Source organism: Tupaia chinensis, unplaced genomic scaffold (assembly GCF_000334495.1).
Source record: "Tupaia chinensis unplaced genomic scaffold, TupChi_1.0 Scaffold000074_1, whole genome shotgun sequence".
Lineage (NCBI taxonomy): Eukaryota > Metazoa > Chordata > Mammalia > Scandentia > Tupaiidae > Tupaia > Tupaia belangeri.
Genome location: NW_006159534.1, coordinates 5,484,365 through 5,494,171, shown reverse-complemented (window position 1 = coordinate 5,494,171; position 9,807 = coordinate 5,484,365).

Genomic DNA, 9,807 nt, shown 5'->3' with positions numbered 1-9,807 from the left:
AAAGTTTGCCATGGGGCTAACGGACCATAAAGATTGTCATTCTTTGTTCAGAATGTAATGATTACATGGAAACTGTTGACCTCAGCTCTAGTCATGATGTGTTTTTACATAGAAACGTATAGAAATACTTCCTGACTTTTCTGATGACCCAATACATACATATATATATTGCAGTCATTTCTATGACTCCTTGTTACCAAGCAAAGTGAGAATTGCTTGTATTGCTTTGCAAAATTACTAAGCTGACATCTAAAATTTTCATCATCAATTTAAATCATTGCAAAAGATATCATTTCCAGCATATTTCTCCTTGAAGTGGTAAAATATGTGAGTAAAGCCTTGACTGGTACCTAACTAAAAGCAGCTTTGCAAAAACCAGTATTTAAAAACACCCTCCCCAATCTCACCCACCCCACTCACCATTTTTGGAGTTCCTGTATGTAAAGAAGGAATTTTTTTTTTTTTTTTGTAAAGTTGGCAAAGACAACCTGATATGTTCTTAGGCAGGGTTTTAGGGAAATTAAGGATCTGGAACTTGATAGTCAATAATCTTGGTAAAGGGTGTACCAGTTTGAAAATCCTGGCTATTAACATCCTATGACACAGATCCAGAGCCCCAGCTTCTCTCCTCTCCTTTACCCTCTTCTCTGTGACTTAGGTTTGACTAAACAAGTGGTGTCTTTCTCAGCTGTTCCATGGATTGTGGCCTGGCCACTTCTCCCTCCTGTCGGGATTTTGAGCACTACATATACATGCCAGACATGAACCTGGGACTCAAACTGTATGGTCAGGCATGAGGGATCCAGCCTCCTTAACCACCACATCACAGGCTGGCCCTTACTGAAGCACTTTAAGGAAGGTAGTGACAGGTTCACAGGCTTTTTGGTTCTTCTTGCTGGCTTTGTATAACCACTGCCTAAAGGTGATGAGAGCTGAGCCAGGTTCTTGTGAATGAACAGGAAGGAATCATTACAGGGCACACCTCTTTGCATCTTTTCCCAAGCTGCTTCCCAGGTATTGACTTGCACTAACAATGAAAGGGAAATTTCTTAGGTGTAAGTTTCCACACCCGGACTTCAAACAGCACAAGCTTGCTCAATCCTGAAGCTGAAAAGGAATGTTCTACAGGTAATCAATGTGTTCTAACTTAATTCCTTAGATTCTTTCTTGCATTCTAAACATTGCTAACCTGTATTTGCCTACAGGTCTGATAGCTAGTGATGGGAAAATACATATGTACTAGTTAGTGTTTTTTCCACTGAGAGCTCCAAACATAATAAATTCAAAGCATCAGACATTTTTATAAAGCTCAGGATCCTGTCTTGCTTGCTAAAAATAATTTTTTAGCCTCAAAAATTTTGTTTTTAATTCCTTTGAGTGCCAGATGAGTAACGCAGAGAGCTGGAAGTAAGTGAATATCTTCCAAGCCTCCTGCTCACATGCTATCCCAAGCAGACTAGACAGTAGTGCAGCTCTCTCTGGAGATCAGAAGCTTATTTCCTTACTTCTGTGTAATGTCTCATGCACATCTGTTAAGTAAAAAGAAAAATTAGTCAGGTCAACAATGTATTGCAATAAAACCGCCCTGAAACTGTAGACTCAACTCTTCTGGGACATTATTTCAGTCTCTTCTACATTCTCTGCACACGGGCTTCCTCCTCCTTCACTGCTAACTAGTTTTCTACATATTTGGGTAAATTACAGTCCCCAACAACTCTTGAGCTTAACCTCTTGCAATTTCTACCACCAGAGATAGACTGACTGATACCTTTCCCTCTCCACTTAAGGCACAAAAGTCTCCTGGCAAGAGAATACACTGAGTCAGCATGGGAGACTCTGGCTATGACCAAAGAGTTGGAACAATGCAATTTGTTTCAATATAGAATATGGAAGTAACCAGTGGTTAGGATTATAAGCAGTCTTACATAACTTATTTGGCTTCTGTTTTGAAGGCATCATCAAAGGATTTCTTTTCTTTATTTGCCAGAGGGCACACACATTCACCAGAGAAAGATGGGGTGATGGAAAGTGAGAAAGCACCCCCTATGGGGGACTCTCATGCCACAATCCCTTTTCCTCCATTTCACCCTTCTGTTGAGATTTTGGGCGCTATACACACATGCCAGGCGTGAGTCAGGGACTTGAATTTGCATGGTCAGTCATGTAGCTCCAGTCTCCTTAACCACCACACCACAGACTGGCCCTTATTGAAGGAGTTTAAGGAAGGTAGTGGCAGGTTTAGACACGTGTGTGAACTTCTACAGGAGTGTCTCTACTCCAGTGACCTCTGTTGGAAACTGTTTTGCACTACTTTCCTAATTTGGTCTCTCAAAGAATGAAACAGTATGTTTGAGACAGTCTAACTGCTGCAGATTAGTCTGCATGGTGCTTCCTTCTCTGACATAGTACTTGCTGTTTCTGATTAGTGGTTCATGGCTGGCAACACAGGGAAGAAGTTTCTGAATTGTCCATGTGGCTGGTTGAGCCTTGCCACTGAGAGGGCAGGAAGCTGCTACACACAGACTCTCTTCTCCCCTGTCATTGAGGACCAACATTCCTTTATCTGGTTGCTGCTTCCCTCCTTACTGAGCAATAAGCTTCAACATGTGTGATAGGTGAATTTGTCTAAGAAATATTCTGTTAACAGAAGACTGTCCAAAAGCATCCTTGCTGGACCTGTTAGTTACATCCCAACAAGTATGAAACCATGAAGCAGCCAGGTAAGCCCATGGTCCCTAAACTTCTAGCTTTTCTTTAGTAAACTCTCATTGCTACAGGGGGAAAAAAAAACCCAAATGTACAATGAGACTTATGACAGACTCTCCCTCAGGATCATTTTTATTACTTAAATTACTCAGAAGAGTCTAGCTGAAAGATTGGAAAGAACCTAACATTTAGGGTAAATTGCATTCCCTCCTCCAAAAAAGTTTTTTTAAACTGAGTTAATATAAAAAGAGTAATGATGCACCTTTAGAGTGGAAAAAAAAGAAGAAGAAGAAAATCAGAACTCAAAAAGGATAGGCAATATTAGAGAGCATAATGGCTAAGCTTTTTCAGACCTGATAAGAGGCATCTGCTCAGTCTCAGATTTAAGAAGCCCCAAACAAGGAAAATAAATGAAAGCTTATCCCTAGTTACATTGAACTGCTAATAGTTGTAAAGTATTTGGGTCTCTTTCCAATCCCTTACTATTTTCCATTTTGTTCTAGTCTGTTCTTAATCTGGAATGATGCAGACACTTCCTGACTCTTTCTCAGCTCAGGTCCTAATGTGATGGTAGGATGGATCTATGCTCTGTGTCAGACTTTGGAGGCAGTGTAAGATTGTTGCAGAAAACCAGATGCTGAGGAATGGAAAGCAACCCTTGTATAGATGAAAAGAATCCTGGCAGGTACAGAGGAGTTAGTACTCTGAATCTCTGACCCTGACTGGGGGTTGAACAAGGTCTTTTATGGGGGCATTGGGGGAGGGGAGGTCTCAGGATGAGGAATAGGCTCAGAACCCACCCTACGCAGTGTCAAAGGGAGGAATCGGGAGAAGCAGGAACTCTAATCTATTCAAGGTACTAATCTATTCAAGGTTTCAGGCTATTCTGTGGCTCTGGTAAGAGACCGTAAATTCGCCTGAGGGCAGAAATTTCAGGCAGCTATCAGCCCTAAGCTAATCATGAAGTCAGGGTCCTTTCATAATAAGATGAGGCCATCTTCCGGCTGCAGTTTTAGCTGGCCAGTAAGATCCTAAGAGGTGAAAGTTTCAAGGTAACACATTCTGTGACCTACATAGCTGAACACGTGTTCTGACTAGGAGTGGCTGTGGATTAGAAATAAATATAAATAGAAGCACACAAAGACACACAAGTAAAGAAAAGCAGGGATCAGGTGGTTCAGACTCCTCTGATAGAGGCAGCCTTGGTCCCAAGCCATTCTCCGGGGTATTCTTTTAAAGGGCAAAAAAAGGGGAAAGGGAAAGCAGAATGCAAACTCGGTTGTTTTCAGATGTTAAACAGCTGAAGATGTGAAAACCTCTGGTGCCATGTTGTCCTATGTGAGTTTTATCTCCTCGGGCCTTTTCTGATTAATATATGGCTTCCTTTAATGATACTGCCTTGCAGTATTTAAAATACAGGCAGAATGCATATTTGTTAATGACTTTCCACTAGCCTTGCAGGGACAGCCCAATGAACCATGTTTCTGCATGTGTTTAAAGGTCACCATTGAGCTGCTCAGGTCTGGCCATTCTCTACAAACACAGATACCCAGATTTAATGATCTAGCACTTGCCAGGTACGAGTTTTGGCAGCTCCACTCAGCTTTCCACTGTTTCATCACCCACCTGTGGGACTTCCTGATTTCTAAACACTACTATGACAGTGAGCCCTGTGCCTAGTAGTAATGACAGCCCCTAATACTCCTCTTGTGTTAAATCACACTCATAACCCCAAGGATGATAATGCAGGCCTCTCATGATCCAGGCCATCAAAGCTACCAGAGAAGAGTTGCAAAACATATGCAAGAAAAAAAAAATCACTCCCAAAGACACTAGGTTTGCTCTGAGGGTGGCTTCTCACTCCTCTGTCTCAGGCATAGCTCCCTATTCTGGGCAACTGACTAACAAGAGTCCATGCTCAGCCTGAGTTTAGAAGCTCTGCAATGCTGAGTCCAGGATGAGGAGACTTCTGCCACTGCACCCTCTGATGGGCTTCTGCTATCTTTGTTCAGGGAATTCTGTTCACAATCAGTCTCTCTCTCTCTCTCTTTTTTTTTTTTTTTCTAATTTTTCTATTGGGCACATGTGCTCATCAGGAAGAAAGAGAGTGAAAGGGAAATAAGAAAGCACCCATACCAGAATCCCTTCTCCATTCTCCTCTGAGAATTTTGGACACACACACACACACACACATGCCCAGCATGTTTTATCAAGCCACCAGGTTTCGGACTTGAACTTCATAGTTGGCTATGTGGGATCCAGCCATGTTAGCCACTATGCCACCAGATGTCCCAGTTTCTTCTATGTTGCTTTTTCTCCTTTTCAATAGTTTTTCTTGATGAGATTCACAGAGTCTTGCAAATATAGCTCTTGAGTGTAATTCCACCTTAAAATTTTTTGGCCTAACAATTTACTTTTTTCAATCTTGCTTTATTTCACTTTTGATAAAATCCTTAGATCTTTTAGCAGATTATTTTGTTTTGTTTTTAGAGTTTTTTGCTTTAGGGCATGTGCATTCACTAGAGAGACCGAGAGGGAGATACAAAGCGAGAAATCACCCCTCAGGAGGGGATGACCACTTCACAATCCCTTCTCCTCCCATCTCCTCTTCAGATTTTGGGCATGCATGCACACATGCCAACATATGCTTAAGCCACTGTGTCCAGGACTCAAACCACGGTAAAAAACTGTGGGAGTCCAGTGACATAACCATTACACCATCTGTTGGTCCCCCAACATTTTATTTTTTATGCCCTAAATAAGTTAAATGATCTATCTTCTCATTGTTATATTTAATAGTAAAAGCCTTGAAGACTACAAGATAACTTCTGAGTATCTAGACATCACTCCAAAAGTTCTCTACAATATTAGTTCTAATTATTGTTATTTTCTTCAAAGTCTTTTACTAATTGGTTTATGTGTTACTTGGGTATTATATTAGAGAGTTTTAAAGATTATGCATTTTGGGGACTGGCAGGTGGCAGAGTGGTCGAGGTGCTGAACTCCCACACGGTCAATACAATTAGAGTCCTGGACTTGGCAGCTTGCTCTCCCACTCTTCCTTCCTGTCTGTCTCTTTCTGGTCAAAATTGAAGAATAATGATAATAAATAAAATTAAAAATAAATCTTTTTAAAAATATCATTCATTTTGGATTTGTTATTTAAATTCTTGCATCATAATAAGAAGACCAATAAAAAAATTACTAAGAATGATTTCTTACTTTATTGCACTGTGACAAGGGACTATAACCTCAAGAATTTCTTCTGTTGTTAATTTATTCCAACTTTTTTGTATGCCTAATTTTCATGTTTGCTTTATAACTTAAATAAAGTGAATTGTACGTTTATAGGATACACACCTCTACATACTGCTATAATTTTTACCTTTTTGAAGATACTGTATCGAGCGGCCACTGTCATTGGTCCTGACATGTTTCCCTACTATTTGATAGCAACCCTATGGATCCTAATGTACTTGATACCAACCAGATTTTAGAGCCGAGGAAACTTCCAAATTGTTTTGTGTTTTATATATTGTAGGCAAATTGTGATGTCTAAAAATCTGTCCTTTTATTTAACATTTGTCAACTTACTTTGATTTCTGATCATTTTTCTCTTACATATGTTGTACATATGTTAATCTGTGCCTAAGGATTCCACATTTTTGTCTTCAGTGTTAATCATGCCTTTTATCAATATAAAATTTCTCTCTTTATCCTATTTGTTAAATTCTGTTTTAATAGTTTGACCCTGAAATGATGACTCCAGGCAGAGGGGATAAAATGGAGAAGAGGGAATTTTCTATAGAACCCTCAGTATTTCATGTACATGTTATAATTTATGTTAAGGGTGTTTTATATATTGTAGGCAAATTGTGATGTCTAAAATCTGTCCTTTTATTTAACATTTGTCAACTTACTTTGATTTGTGATCATTTTTCTCTTACATATGTTGTACATATGTTAATCTGTGCCTAAGGATTCCACATTTTTGTCTTCAGTGTTAATCATGCCTTTTATCAATATAAAATTTCTCTCTTTATCCTATTTGTTAAATTCTGTTTTAATAGTTTGACCCTGAAATGATGACTCCAGGCAGAGGGGATAAAATGGAGAAAAGGGAATTTTCTATAGAACCCTCAGTATTTCATGTACATGTTATAATTTATGTTAAGGTCTCGAGATGCTCTGGACTTGGGCCTCGTAGTTGTGAACTTTATGAACTTTATTGTTGACTTATTAAGTAATGTTTAAAAAAAAAAAAACAATACTTCTGACCTCTACCTATCTTGTAGGCATATTGTACGGAGAAAATGAAACTAAAATGTGCCTTTGATTGTTTTAAAGACGTATGTAAATTGAACATTGCATTACTTCTGCACAGGGCTTCCCACTCTCCACACCTCTGACCTCTCTCTCCATATTCTCCAATGGTTCATAGTGAAGTGTAAGGGCTGGCTAGGGTTAATATAATTTTAAGTGTTCTCCTCAACCTCAAAGTCCTGAGACTGACCCAAGGAAAATAATTCTATCCATTAAAGAATTCCTAGTGCTTAGCTTTTGTTTTCCTGAGAGATTTTTAAAGAAGCAGATACTTAATAGACACTGATCACCTCAAACAACTTATACAGAAATGTGGAGCCAAAATATGTAGCTGTCTGAGCCCTGAACTTCGAGATGCCAATGAGTTGTATCCTCAAGATAAGATATCACAATCTAAAATCATTGTGCTGTAAATTGAAGAGAAACTCCCTCCTCAATGGGCCAAATTCCTAGCATAATCTTCCCTCTGTTTCAAAATCTCCCATATTTTTCTGTCAATCTCATATATTGAGACATTTTCCATTGAGTTAATGTGACTACCTGTGTAGTCTTTGCAGATTCCAACTCTGACTGTCTGACATTTTCACTTTTTCAGTTAGAAACCTTAAAGGTCAGCCATGGCTCACCACCTTCACAAAACCTTCTCAAGGAGATCCAACTCACATTGACTTATTTTTCTAGTAGATGGAAGTTCATATCTGTAGTGTTCATCTGCACTTGAAATATCTTCCACTGTATTATTATTTAGTTGTTATATTATTTATAAAGGCAGCTTGGTAAAATAGAGAAGGGATTTTTTTCTCAGACATTACTATATAGACTTCTCAGTCCAGCCCGTGGTGTGGTAGTTAAGGTGCTGTATCCCACATGGCCGACTTCACAGTTCAAGTCCCAGATCCGTCAGCTTAAAAACAGGTCCGTGTATATGCCTGCCCAAAATCCCAAAAGGAGAATAGAGGAAAAGAGAATGTGGCATGAAGTGGCAGCATGTGGCATGACCATTTCCCTGATGAGTGATTTCTCACTTTCACTCTGTGTCTCTGTCTCACTTTGGCAATTGCACGCATCCTATGGCAAAAAATTCACACACACAAAAAATAAATAAATAAAAATAAATAAACTGGGATCAGCAGATGGCATAACAGCTACGTCACTGGACTCCCATGTAGTCAACCATGGTTCAAGTCCCAGACCTGGTAGCTTAAACTCACACTGGGCATGTGTGCATGCATGCCCAAGATCCTGAGAGGAGAATGCAGGAGAAGGGATTGTGGTGTGGCCATCCCCCGGGGGGGTGATTTCTGTCTCTCCGTCTCTCTCTGTCTTTCTGGTGAGCGCACATGCCCTGTAGCAAAAACCTCTAAAAAAGATTTTAATTAATTAATTAATATTTTATATATATATATATATATATATATACACACACATACACATATATATGTATATATGTATACTTCTTATAGAACATATATATAATAAATACTCAACAAATGCATTGGGGTAACTGTCATATTTAGATGTTAGGAGTCCACTGGGTAGAAAGCTTCTGAAAAGCAATCCAAAGTCTTGTAATCAGAGTTTTGTCACTTTTTCAATAAGCTCCCACCTCTCCTCCGTGCTTTATCAGAAGACTGCCCACAAAATACACCTGACTCAGTGCCTGATTTCCACCCCTGCATCTCAGTATCTCTGCCCACTGAACTGTCAGTTGTAGAAACACTACTGGCTGCCAAGCTCTTTTTCACAATTCTCTAGAGAAAGATTCTGTAACACCAAGTGTGAGTAATGAAGACATTTCATACATAAGTAGGAAAGTGAAGCTTGTGACATAAGTTGTAGGTTGTGAGCTCTGGATGAGCCTCTGGGGTTTAGGTAAACCCTCACAAACACCTGGAACAAGATTACCATCAAATGGCCCTTCCTCTGAAAAACAGTCCCTTCTTCCTCATACAAGTTTCTTCTAACATAATGTTTCCTAGCCAGAGGGGACAGTTCTGTTTGTTGACTTTGGTGCCTCTTTCTCATGGTGTGGGATTTCCTTAAGTATTTGCTCATCTTTGTGTTAGGGAACCTGGTTTGGGGCTTGTCTATTCTCGTTTCCTCACCTAGGTCTGGTTGTGAGAGAGGTGCAGGAATGTGATTGGACCTTAACCTCACCTTTCTGCCTCCAGCACCCACGCACACTGCGCTGCTGCCCACTGCTTAGCACATCAGCCTAATTACTCCAACCACAGTGACACCATTCATTACCTCCATGAAAGTTCCAGGGTCCCCTCCCACTCCCTGTATCTATGTTCCGTAGGCTTAGAGACTCCCCAACCACTGCCGCCTCCACAGTTATTTCTTCCTACCTGTGATTTGGTTCTAATCTTGGAGGATTGATTACTCCATAGTTTGGCTCTACTATGTTGTTTATCATTCCAATATTTCTCAGAATTTTATATCTACTGGTAATGACCTCAGTTCATCTGGCCACTATTTGTTTCAAATAAGTAGTCCTTTCATCCTTTTTCCATAACATTTTATAATTTATAAAACTCCTTTAATTATCTCATCTAACTATCACAACAACTTTGTCAAGAAATTTTGCAAATAAGGACAGAGCAATTCAGAGAATTGTCTTATACAAAATTACATAGCCATAAATGAAGGAGATGTGATTTGTGCACTTTATACAAGTAAGTCACAGGATTCTCAGCTCTCCAGCAGAAGTCAAAAGCCCCTTTCACACTCCCTTTTCCCATCTCTATTCAATTAATCCCATGACCATGTTGATGG